The 13985-nt window shown below is 36.6% G+C and overlaps 1 protein-coding gene and 1 long non-coding RNA gene across 2 annotated transcripts in view; one reads left to right on the forward strand and one right to left on the reverse strand.

The window, feature by feature from the left end:
• Positions 1-13985, forward strand: part of KIAA2026 (KIAA2026 ortholog) — a 163709-nt gene that overhangs the window by 131527 nt on the left and 18197 nt on the right. The gene's annotated exons all lie outside the window — the stretch shown is intronic.
• Positions 740-12283, reverse strand: LOC132025140 (uncharacterized). Its single transcript, XR_009406429.1, has 3 exons — positions 12158-12283; positions 7232-7347; positions 740-2428 (listed from the first exon to the last, which is right to left on the reverse strand). It is a non-coding gene; the product is annotated as an uncharacterized LOC132025140 (long non-coding RNA).

The raw sequence follows: 13985 nt of genomic DNA on the forward strand, positions 1-13985 counted from the left end.
CTATGTCTTCCGACTGGAAGATTTAGTCCATTTACACCCAGAGTAATTACTGACTGTATGTATTTACTGTTATTTTATCACTTGTTTTGTGATTGTTTCTCAAGATTTTTTCCTGATACTTTTTTTGTCTTTCTCTCTTAAATGTTTTGCTGATTTTCTTTAGTAATATATTCGGATTTCTTTCTCTTTATTCTTTGCATGTTTATTAGTGGCTTTTTATACATGGCTATCATTAGTGTTGTATATAATCTTCTGCATATAGCAGTCTATATTAATCCTGACAGTGATTTAAGTTTGAACCCATTTGTTTCGCCTCTGTTATATTTTATATTCTTTCTTTTGTGAGTTTCCTGATATTTTTTTTAACAGAAGCACTCACTTTTACTGCTTTTGTGTTTTCATTCCTTTATACTGTCACTTTTGGTTTCTCCTTTCCACTTGAAGTGTCCCCTTTAATATTTCTTGCAGAGCTGACTTAGTGGTCAACAACTCCTTCAATTTTTATTTGTCTGGGCAACTTTTTAATCTTTCCTTCTATTCTGAATAATTGCCTTGCTGGATAGAGTGTTCTTGGCTGCAGATTTTCCCCATTTATCATTCTGAATATATCATGCCACTCCTCTACAGTTTGCAAAGCTTCTGTTGAAAAATCTCCTGGCCTTAGCTTTTAATATTTTTAAAAACTTAAAAAATTTTTTTATTTATTTTTTAATTATTATTTTTAAGATATAATGTACTATTTGTTTGAGGGGTACAGGTCTGTGATTCATCAGTCTTACACAACACACAGTGCTCCCCACAATACATATCCTCCCCAAAGTCCATCACCCAGCCACCCCATCCCTCCCAGCAACCCTCAGTCTGTTTCCTGAGATTAAGAATCTCTTATGGTTTGTCACCCTCTCTGGTTTCATCTTGTTTCATTTTTCCCTCTCTTCCCCTATAATCCTTTGTCTTGTTTCTCAAATTCCACCTATCAGTGAGATCATATGATCACTGTCTTTCTCTGATTAACTTATTTCATTTAGCAAAATACCTTCTAGTTCCATCCATGTCATTGCAAATGGCAAGATTTCTTTTTGGTGGCTGCATAACATTCCATTATATATCACATCTTCGTTATCCATTCATCTGTTGATGGACATCTGGGCTCTTTCCATAGTTTGGCTATTGTGGACATTGCTGCTATCAACATTGGGATGCAGGTGCCCCTTTGAACTACATTTGTATCTTTGGGGTAAATACCCACTAGTGCAACTGTTGGGTCATATAGGGTAGCTATATTTTCAACTTTCTGAGGCACCTCTATACGGTTTTCCACAGTGGCTACACCAGCTTGCATTTCCAGCAGCAGTGCAATAGGGTTCCCTTTTCTCTGCATCCTCACCAATATATGTAGCTATTCTAACTGGCATGAGATGGTATCTCATTGTGGTTTTGATTTGTATTTCCCTGATGCCTAGTGATGTTGAGCACTTTCTCATGTGTCTGTTGGCCATATGGATGTTTTCTCTACAGAAATGTCTGTTCATGTCTTTTGCCCATTTCCTGATTGGATTATTTGCTCCTTGTTTGATAAATTCTTTATAGATTTTGGATTCTAGCACTTTATCTGATAAGACATTTGCAAAGATCTTCTCCCATTCTGTCCACTGTCTTGTCAACTGTTTCCTTTGCCGTGCACAAGCTTTTTATCTTGGTGAAGTCCCAACAGTTCATTTTTGCCCTGCTTCCCTTGCCTTTGGTCATGTGTCTAGGAAGAAACTGCTGCCACTGAGGTTGAAGAGGTTGCTGCCTGCATTCTCCTCTAGGATTTTGATGGATTCCCATCTCACACTGAGGTATTTCATCCATTTTGAGTCCATTTTTGTGTATGGTGTAAGGAAACGGTCCAGTTTCACTCTTCTGCATATGGCTGTCCAATGTTCCCAGCACCATTTGTTGAAGAGACTCTTTTTTCCATTGGATATTCTTTCCTGCTTTGTTGAAGATTAGTTGACCATACAGTTGAGGGTCCATTTCTGGGTTCTCTTTTCTGTTCCATTGATCTATGTGTCTGTTTTTTTGCCAGTATCATACTGTCTTGACTACAGATTTATAATAGAACTTGAAGTCCAGGATTGTGACGCAACAGTTTTAGTTTTCCTTTTCAAAATTCCTCTGGCTATTTGGGGGTCCTTCCTGGTTCCATCCAAATTTACTGAATTCCTGTATGAATTCCAAAGACTTTTTTCCTTTATTACTGTATGTTGCCAATTTAATTACAATATGTCTTAGTGTGGATCTGCTTTTGTTGATTTTGATGGGAGTTCTCTGTATTTCCTGGATTTGGTTATCTGTTTTTCCTTCCCCAGGTTACAGAAGTCACCTTTTATTTCTTCAAATAAATTTTCTGTCCACTTTTCTCTCTCTTCTTCTTCTGGGACTCCTATAATACAAATGTTAGTACGTTTGATGGAGCCACTGAGTTCCCTAAGTCTATTCTTGTTTTGTGTAATTCTTTTTTTCTTTTATTCAGCTTGATTGCTTTCCATTGCTCTGTCTTCAAGGTCACTAATTTATTCCCTTGCTTCTTTCATCCTGCTATATTCCATCAAGTGTATTTCTCATTTCATTTATTAAGCCCTTTATCTCTGCTATGTTATTCATTTTCTTTTTACAATTTTATTTTTAATTAATCTGTATACCCAATGTGGGGCCTCAACTTGCAAGATCAAGAATGTAATGCTCTACTGACTAGGCCAGTAAGGTGCCCCTCTATATTATTCCCTAATTCTGTGTTAAGGGTCTCACTCATGTCTTCCACTCTTTTTTCAAGTCTAGTGAGTTCTTATGATCATTGCTTTAAATTCTTGAGATATCAGGCATGTTTCTTGTATCTGCTTGGCTTAGATCTCTGGCTGTGGCCTTATCCTGCTTTCATCTAGGATAAATTTCTCTATCTCATTTTGTCTGCCTCTCTGTGTCTGTTTCTCTCTGTTAAGAAAGTCACCTATGGGGGCGCCTGGGTGGCTCAATGGGTTAAGCTGCTGCCTTCGGCTCAGGTCATGATCTCAGGGTCCTGGGATCGAGTCCCGCATAGAGCTCTCTGCTCAGCAGGGAGCCTGCTTCCTCCTCTCTCTCTGCCTGCCCCTCTGCCTACTTGTGATCTCTGTCAAATAAATAAGTAAAATCTTAAAAAAAAAAAAAAAAAGAAAGAAAGAAAGTCACCTATGTCATCTGCTCTTAAAAGAAGTGACTTCATGAAGAGGCAGTCCTGGAGTCCCTTGAAGTGCAGTGCCCCCTGTTAAACAGAACCTGGCACTTTAGGGGAGTATCCTACGTGTGTTGTTTACATCCTGCTGTTATGTCTGAGTCACTTTTCCTTTCAGTGAAGCCATCTGCACTGACCCTCTTGCCTGTTGTGGTATGTGCTTACTATCTGGTGTTAGTGGGACTCAGGCAGACCAGTTCTGAGGGGGCATGCCCACCAGGGAACTTGGGAGTGGAGTACTGGTGTTAGCTAAATTGCACTGGGCAACTAGTCCTATGCCAGATCTCCCAAAATGCTGTGGCTGCTGGGGATGTGAAGCTTGTGGAGAGCATACGACAATGGCTGGGCATGGTCTGCAGCAGCAGGTATGATGAGGGAAGAGAATGCAAGCTGAGGACAAAGCAGAAGCTGATATCCCACACCACCCACCCTCCCATGGTTCCTCAGGCACTCCTGGCTGGCCTAAGGCCAAGGAAAGGCCTCTATAGAGATCACAATCTTGTAAGACCTGACTCTCTCGCAGTTTACAAATGTTTTAGAAATCTATAAGAACAAAGCATTTCTATCAATAACCTAGCTTCCAGAAGAACATGTAGATATAATATAATGTTCTTATAATCTACAGCCCATTAACAGACACTTGAAGCAAGCAGAGTATAATGTTCCTCCAGGAAGTTCCCAACTATCTTCATGTTAATGCCTTGCTACAGGGAAAAACCTTAACTTGACAATGATAAGGCCTCCAGTATCCTGTGAGTCTTAACATAGAAAAATCCTTTTGAAACCTCCCTTTTTCCTTACCTGCCCCGAACACACTCCTCACAACCCTAGGGCAGCAGCTCTTTCTGCCCACTGGTCCTGTCACCATACTTTAATAAAGACCGTTTTGCACCAAAGATGTCTGAAGAATTATTTCTTGGTCACTGGCTCCGGACTCCACCCCACTGAAGCTCACCTATATTCCAAAACCCCATCAGGTATACACCCAGAGTCTGGGCGGGGCACACATGCAGCTTTAACAAAATTTGCTCTGCGCCCCAGGTCCAGGCTACAAATATCTGTGCAGCCTCCTCTCCCACAGGGAGTTTATGGTTATGCTGGGGGCTGGGGGAGGAAAATGGTACATGCCAGTTCCCTCATTTTCAAAGAAATCCATCAATATGCTCTGAAAACAGTATGGACAAATATGTCTCCTGTTTGCCCATGGCATTGTGTAAACTGCCAATTTTATGTTGCCTCTCTGCACAGGCTGCGCTCTCTTTAAGGGCAGGGACCCAACTATCACTTTCCCTCCTGGCTCACCCAGTGCTGTGTCAGCTTTTAAAGACTTTTAAAGTTACAAGCTCCAATTGCCACTGCTTTTACAAACTCATAGAATTTAGCTCCTCTGGTTTTTAAGCCAAACATTACGGGGATTAGTTTTCCCATATGAGTTTCCTGGTACAAATTCCTGTTTATTTGTCCTCTCCATGCACACAGCTCCCTTTCTCCTACTAGCAGTCTCCCCCTGCCTTTCTGGCCTCCTAATCTTTCAGATTGCAGCTTCTCTATATTTAGTTGTGGAGTTTGTTCTGCCAGTCTTCAGACTGCTCTCTGGTTTAATGACTTGGATGTGGATGATATATAGTTGTAAACATGGGGCAGTGCACGCTTAGGGTCTACCCTCTCTGCCATCTTCCCATGCTCCCCCAGATAAGATACTGATCCGGGTAAACAAAATATAAGCAAATCAAATTCTGTTGCATATTGAAAGGATTATGACTATGACCAAATGAGATTTATTCCTAGAATGCAAGGATAGTCCAACATATGAAAATTGATTGTCATACTCTACATTAAAATAATAAAGTGAAGAGACCACATGATTATCTCAACTGCAGAAAAATAATGACAAAATTCAACATCTTTCCATGTTAAAAATACTCAGCAAACTGAGAATAGAAGGAAACTAACCCAGCATAAAGCCATACAAGAAAAATGCATAGTCAACATCACACTCAATGGTGAAAGACTTTTTCCTTCTAGGTTTGGGAACAAGGCAAGGATGCTCACTTTTACTACTTCTATTTAACATTGTACTGAAAGTTCTAGACCAAGCATTAGTCAAGAAAAAAAAAAGGCATCCATGTAGCAAAGGAAAAAAATAAATCTCTCTTTACAGATGACATGATCTTATTACATAGAAACCTCAAAGATTCCACATAAAAATTGTTAGAAGTAGTAAATGAGTTCAGCAAGTAGCAGGATACAAAGTCAACACACAAGAATCAGTTGCATTTCTATACAGTAATCAATCTGAAAAGCAACTTGAAACAATTCTGTTTTTAGTAGCATCAAAAAGAATAAAATAATTTGGAATTAATTAAGGATGTGAAAGACTTGTACAATGAAAACTACAAAACACTGGAGGAGTAATTAAAGATGACTAAATAAATGAAAACATATCCCATATTCATGGATTGGAAGACTTATATTTTGAAGATGTCAATACTACCCAAATTGTTCCACAGATTCAATGCAATCCTTACCAAAATTCCAATGTTTTTTATGGAATAGAAAAACATCCTAAAATTCAAATGGCATCTCAAGGGACCTCAAACAGCCAAAATGGTCTTGAAAAATAAAAAACAAAGCGGGAGTGCTTAAATTACTTGGTTTCAAAATTTAAATATTAAACTTACTAATTATTTCTTGGGAATGACACTAAAGGCACAGGCAACAACTATAAACAAAAAAAAAGAAACTGGATTTCATGGAAAATTTTAAAAATTGTTCATCAAAGGCACTATCAACAAAACAAAGGTAACACACAGAATGGAAGAAAATATTTGCAAATCATATACCCAGTAAAGCATTAGTATCCAGAATACACAGAAAATTCCTAAAAATCAACAACAACAAAAAAATCAAAAAGCTAATTCAAAAATGGGCAAAAGACTTGAATAGTCATTTCTCCAAAGATACACAAATAACTAATAAGCACATCATTAGGTAAATACAAATCAAAAGCACAATATACCACCGAGTATTCATTAGGATGGCTACTATAAAAAACAAACAAACAAAATAACAAACGTTGGTAAGGATTAGGAGAAACTGGGATCCTTATGTATTGTTGGTGGGAATGGAAAACTGTATAGACACTGTGGAAAAGGCTATGGTGATTCTTTAAAAATTTTTAAAAAATTAGAATTACCATATGATCCAACAATTCCACTTCTAAGTATAAACCAAAAGAACTGAGAACAGTATCTTGAAGAGATATCTTCACACCCATGTTTGCAGCAACATTATTTGTAATAGCTGAAACATGAAAACTACTCATGTGCCCACTAGCAGATGAATGAGGAAGCAAAATGTAGGTATATGCATGCAATGAAATACCACAGAGCCTTAAAAAGGAAGGGAATTCTGACATATGTTACAATTTGGATGAACCCTGAAAATATGCTAAGTGAAATAAGACAGTCACAAAACCACAAATATTGTATATTATACGAAGTAATTAAGAGTAGTCAAATCATATAGACAGACAGTAGAATGGTGACTGTCAGGGGCTGGGGAGAAGAGAGAATGGGGAGTTAGTTATTTAATAAGTATAGAGTTTCAGTTTTGTAAGAGGAAGAGTTCAGGAGATAGATGGGGGTTAAGAATAACATTCATTATGAATGTATATAATACCAATGAACTATACACCTAAAACTAGTTAAATTACTAGGGTAAATTTTGTTTGTGCATTTTACCACAATGGAAAAAAACTGGAAAAAAAGAAAAGGAATGTAAGCCACAGAGCATGGTTTTATTTAATCAATACTATATTTTCAGGGCTTAGGAAGTGCCTTGCAAACAGTAGGGACTCAAAAATATCTCCTGAAATATAAATCAATGGAACATTACAAAATGATTCCAGGATATCTCCCCATAATCATAAATTAAGAGCCTTAAAATAGGTAAAACAGATTATAAACCTCTAATTACCTGTTTCTTTGAAAAGCTTTCATCAACTTTGGTTCCCATGGCAGCAATTCATTTAAAAGGCGTATCAACGTGCCATGCAATTCTTTTACTGCTTGCCTCCGATGATACCATTTGCCCTAAAAACACAATATTAAAGTAAATCCTTTAGATTTAATTTAAAAGTGAATGTCAGGCCTTATTTTCTGAGTAAAACACAAAATGAAATGCCAATACCCATCAAATGAGTACATCTTCTTTAGAAGGCTATAAAGGAGAAAAATGTCTTATAATAAATCTTATTTGTAATAGTTTAGAGATTCTCAATTCTATTTGGAGAAATCTAAAACCTATTTAATCAAACAAGGAGACAATTTTTGAGGTTTTTAATTGGGTCAATTATAAATTTATTTTTTTAAAGATTTTATTTGTTTATTTGATAGACAGAGATCACAAGTAGGCAGAGAGGCAGGCAGAGAGAGGAGGAAGCAGGCTCCCTGCTGAGCAGAGAGCCTGATGTGGGGCTAGATCCCAGGCCCCTGGGTTCATGACCTGAGCCGAAGGCAGAGGCCTTAACCCACTGAGCCACCCAGGCGCCCCCAATTATAAATATTTTAATAAATTATTTACTAAATACATGTAAAAATATAAACATATATATAAATTCACTAAATATGTAACTGATAGGCTCACTGCTGTAAAGTTTTTGTAATTATCCCAGAGTGGGGAAAAAGAGAAAAAAGGATTGTTACATTCAAAATCAGCCTTAACAAACTTCCTCAGGAAGTTTCCTCAGGAAATTTTATAATTACTGTACTTTAAAATGTTTCCAGCACAGACAAGCAGATAAATGGTCATAATTTACAATACTATAATGCTATAGCTACAGTAAGAGTTAATAATTACTGACACCCCCTTCCCATTTGCTGAGTATTAGCCCAAGTATTTCATTCATGTATCTATATCTGTACCTATATCTAGAGGGGGAAAGGGAGGAGGGAGGAAAGTGAGGAAGAGGGGAGGGAGGAAGTGGTTCTATGAGCACGAGAGCACACATGTACTCAAGCAATTATGAAAACATTCTACTGTATGTACATTTTAGTCTCACATAAGAAATGATGAAACAATGGCTCAGAGAGATTAAATAATTGTTCGAGGTCCTATGACTTGAAACTAGATCTAGCTGATGCCTAAGTCCAAGTTCTTAGAACTACATCACCACCTCTTCAAAGCTGTATCACATAATGCAATCTAACATACATTATAAAAACCTCCAGTAAAAATACACTTCAGCAGTACTCATAAAATTATTCATATACTATAGGAACAGTAAGTTTATAGCAGTTGTATCTTTAGGTAGCCAACTCTGCCCCCCCTCTCCATAATGTTATAGTGCATACCTATCAACATCATCACCATCTTCACCTACTGTTATATAACCATGTTGTATTTTTTTTTTGAGATATAACTCACATACCATTCAGTCCATTCACTTTTTTTCTTTTATAACAAAAAATATAGCTATATATATATATATATACACACACATATATGTCACATTTGACATGCAAAAATTAGACTTCGTCTCATAGCAATTTTTCAGTTAATTTGCATGTGTAGAACATTGTGAGAAAAATAACCACTCCCATCCAAAAAAAAAAGAAAAAAAACTATTCCCTAGAGCAAAATGTATTTTAAATCTGTGCCTAAATTTCCCGATTTTATATATATCTAAAACTTTCAACATTTCATTCACTGAAATGTGAAATGTTATCTGTGTACATGAAATTTTATCCACAAACATAAATGATTAATAGTATAGTTCCTACTCCAACATTTTGTGCTTTAAAACAACAAAATGTTTATGCATGTAGAAATAAACAACTACATTTCTACCTCTGAGGTTTTTAAACTGTTTATTTGAAGTGCAGGAAGATGTGTAATTATTTTAATGGGTTAATTAAAATTGGATCATTATGTGTACATATGTGCACATAATGAATACAGAACCTAGGCTCAATGACTAATTCTTGTGTCTTCTTAATGGCATGACAAGTGAAAATATTGTGAACAAAAATTCAAGGAAAGCAATTATCTCATATAATAACCTAGAAAAACCTTCCCTCTTGTCAAATGCTTTCTCAAAGGACCCACCTTAAGAGTAAATTATACTTCAAAAGTTTATTTCCCACCCTCCCCCGCTCCAAAAGCTAGGTGATAGTACAAAGTGTTTATTCTGACCCATGGAAATAAAACTATTAAACTATAAATAATACTTTCCCCCAGGGAGAGCTAAGTGAGGAAGATGAAAAGGCAAATGAGAGTCAACCTAAAATCATTTGCGGAATAAGGTAGCATTCTGTTTTAGTAAAATAAACAAAAACAAAAACAAAAAAAAAATGGGCACATCAACATTATTTCTCTACTTTTGAATTACTACTTGGCCCAAAAATGAAATGGTGAGAATAAACTTTTCCTAAGCTAAAGGAAGCAGAAAGAGGAAAGGTATGAGTAATTAATTATATCACCATTATGGTGTAATTAATTGGAAAAGTTTAAAAGACTAGAGAGCACCAGGCATGCTGAATTCTTTGTAACTGAGGGTTATATGGGGAAGAATGGCAGATGCAGAATTAACCTGGGTGGTCTGGCTGCTATCTGGATTAGTGTAGTGGTGATGGTGTGGGGAGTGAGAAAGGACTAGCAGTATTATCAGACCTTGGGACTAGGTAGACTGAGGCACGGGAAGAGAAAGGAGTCTGTGTAGATGAAATGTCATTATTTCAACACATTTGTCAGTTGTATTTATGTCTCTACTAAAATACAGCATTAATTCTTGTAGAAAAGAGTTTTAAAAAGATTACATTTCATCTTCTGATATTATTTTGATTACTAAATTTTAAATAATCCAATGCCCAGGAAATATATTACTGAACTAGCCAACTATATACAGAGAAGGGGTCATAAATATTAATCAGAGACTAGATTTCTAATTTTCATATAATTCTGTCTTATCCATTGACCTGTTTGAAAATGGCTATGGCCTTCTAACTTTATATATTTTTTTTATTTCTTCCCTTTCTTTATAGTGTATATTCTCAACCTAGGGTAGTGATGGTATGGCATTTCATTATTTTTTTAAATTATTTTTTATTTATTTTCAGCATAACAGTATTCATTTATTTTTTTCACCACACCCAGTGCTCCATGCAGTCCGTGCCCTCTATAATACCCACCACCTGGTACCCCAACCTCCCACCCCTCACCCCCATCACTTCAAACCCCTCAGATTGTTTTTCAGAGTCCACAGTCTCTCATGGTTCACCTCCCCTTCCAATTTCCCCCAACTCCCTTCTCCTTTTAAAATGCATATTTAATCATTTTGTGCTTGGAAAGCAAAAGGTCTAGTATTCTTATATCAGAAATTGCAGAAAGTAAAGTTTGACAAAAACTAGAAGATATATACAAAGAATACAATGACCTACTGGTGGTCTTGGGAGTATACAATGAGACTAGTGTAAACAGAAAAAAATTTATAAATTTTACAAAAAGAAGTTAGAGATGGCAATGATATGCCTTAACTTGGGTTTCAAGTAAAAATCTATGTAAAATCAAATATTTCCTGAATTTAAATTAGGTCATTAACTAAAAGCTAGCAAATTCTTTTCTAATTGATGAACTTTATTTATATACACAGAAAGGAAAAACTGACAACTACTGTGTTTCTTCTAGGATGAAATCATTAAATCAAACAAGGAGACAATTTAATTGTATTTAATTACAACTAATTCCTAATGGGAATGAGAAGAACATAATTTTATAGAGAGAAGTTGGCTCAGTGAATCACAGGGAAGTACTTCCAGATAGAAGCAGATTTTTCAGTTAGAATTCTAGCTCTTCTGAATGTTAAAATCTAACTCTCCTTCCACTACATAATGCTGTACCACTTGGTCTACACACAGACAATGTCTAAAAAACAAAAAATTATATTGTGAAAGTACTTATCTTTATACGTGTCTCTGTAATGAAAAAATTAAAACCCAGGAAACTTATTTTCATTTGTTTAATTATAATAGTACTTAAAATTATAGCGTTCTAAAGTTTAAAAGTGAATTAAAAAACAAGGAACACAGCAAATTCCCTGTTCTTCAAATACATAGGAAAGAATATGGATGGAATAAAAAAAATCAGAAAGCTCTTACAATCTTTATATGTAGTGATCAATACAGAATCAAAGACAGCAGGTAGAAGGATTAGTAAAAGGTATTTGTGGAACAGTGTTATAACCACTTCTCTAATAAAAAATATATTTAATAAGCTAAAAGTTAGCAATAGCTTTGTTTTACAAACATGTGAAAATGGGGATAAATGAACTATTTTATTTAATATTATTTTTGTTTAATACTTCATTCGATATTAGAATTCCCACTATTTTCACAGATAAAAATTACCTTCTAAGATAATCCCAATGTATTATGCGAACTTAATATTGCAAACATTTACTGAAGATCACGTTAAAGAAGAGGAGAGCAGTATTTTTCTTTCATGAATTTACTATAAAGTTTAACATAAAGTATGAATTTCAAGCATACACCATGGAACCAAAGGCATACAATATGGTCTAAATCTGAAGCTTACCTTTCAATATTTTCTCATCCAATGTCCACAGCAGCTGCAGATTGCCAGCTCCCTTTCCATGAGATGCCCCAAATGTCAAACAATGGAGGCTTTATAACCTCATAGGGATTACTACAAAAAGAAGCTGGTCTATGGTCACAAGATAAGGCTTTTATTATATTATGCAGTTTTATAAGTTTTTGAATATGATACATTGATGACCTAAGGAACCAAATGGGAAAAGAAACTTTAAAAAAACTTACAAAACTACACAATATTGTAAAATGAAAAGCTGAGTCTATGTGTGTGAAATGAGTGGGTAGGGAAACTTACCTTACAACTAAAGAACGATTCCATTCTGCTGCAGTAATCGGGGATGGGTATGACAGAACTAGCATAATGCTGGCTGGGGTGTTGCAAGGACAGGGAGTTGGCAATCTACTGATGCTGGAGACATTGGACACCTAAAAGGAAGAAAAAAAGGAAAACAAATAAATTCCAGGTTTCTTACATGTCTTATCACCATGGACATATTTTATACATTTTAATAAATTTAGATGCTTTGAATGTTAAACTTAGGTGGAAGTAACTTATTTACACAAACCATCCTCTTACTTATATAGATTTTCCTATAACATTATATGTAAACAAAATAGCTATCAACAGTTCTATGAAGAGAAGTAAAATCATATATAAATATTACAAAGAATGATTTTATAAATTGAGAGGATAGCATCATTACTGTGGAGAAAGAAAAAAAATTTTATTACGAACAGTACAAAAGCAAGATGTATATAACAAAAATATCAATGCCATTTTTTTCTATACACTTTCACTTATAAATGTTAGATCACAGAAACTGGATCATATAACAAAATATTTTTTGTTATAGGCTTGGCTCTTGTCACATAAATCCCATTGTGGAAAAGGGATTAAATAACAATATATCTCACTTTTCAATAAAATGAAAGTAACTTTGAGAAAAGCCACAGAGATTGATACACAAAGATGGTCTCATTTAAAATCATTGGCAGTTGAGGCCCCTGGGTGGCTCAGTCCTTAAGTGTCTGCCTTCAGCTCAGGTTATGATCCCAGTGTCCTGGGATGGAGCCCCATATTCGGCTCCCTGCTCAGCCCCATATTCGGCTCCCTTCTCCCTCTCCAGCTCCCTTGTGCTTGTGCTCCCTCTCTGGCTATGTCATAAATAAATAAAATCTTAAAAAAAAAATTACTAGGAAGGAGGAGGAGTCAAGATTGCAGAGAAGTAGCAGGCTGAGACTACTTCAGCTAGCAGGAGATCAGCTAGATAGCTTATCTAAAGATTGCAAACACCTGCAAATCCATCGGCAGATTGAAGAGAAGAACAGCAATTCTAGAAGCAGAAAAACAACCACTTTCTGAAAGGTAGGACTGGCGGAGAAGAGAATCCAAAGCGACGGGAAGATAGACTCTGGGGGTAGGGGCCGGCTCCCGGGTCCCGCAGGGTCACAGAAGGATCGGGGGTGTCTCAGTGTCGCAGAGCTTGCGGGTATTGGAACAGGGAAGCCGGCTACAGAGACAGAGCCAACAGTAAGCTCACAGCTCGGGATTACCTTGAACCGGTCGCAGGCTTGGTGAGTCTCAAAGCGAGGCCAGAGGTCAGGCAGACGAGAGTTACTGGGCGCTGATCTCTGAGGGCGCACTGAGGAGTGGGGCCCCAGGCTCTCGGCTCCTCCAGGCCGGAGACCAGGAGGCCGCTGCGGAACTCTACAGAAAGCGCTCAGGGAACAAAAGCTCCTAAAAGCAAACCTGAGCGGATTACTCAACCAGACCCCTGGTAAGGGCGGTACAATTCCACCTGGGGCAAAGACACTTGAGAATCACTACAACAGGCCCCTCCCCCAGAAGATCAACAAGAAATCCAGCCAAGACCAAGTCCACCTACCAAGGAGTGCAGTTTCAATACCAAGGAGAGCAGCAGAACTCCAGAGGAGAAGAAAGCAAAGCACGGAACTCATGGCTTTCTCCCTGTGATTTTTTTAGAATTGCAGTTAATTTAATTTTTTTTTCTTTTTCATTTTTTTTCTCTTCTTCTGTTAAAATATTTTTTTAAGTTTTACCCTCTTCTTTTTTAACGTTTTTAACTAGTTTATCTAATATATATATTTTTTCTTTCTTGTAT

This window comes from Mustela nigripes, chromosome 9 (genome assembly GCF_022355385.1).
Source record: "Mustela nigripes isolate SB6536 chromosome 9, MUSNIG.SB6536, whole genome shotgun sequence".
Classification (NCBI taxonomy): domain Eukaryota; kingdom Metazoa; phylum Chordata; class Mammalia; order Carnivora; family Mustelidae; genus Mustela; species Mustela nigripes.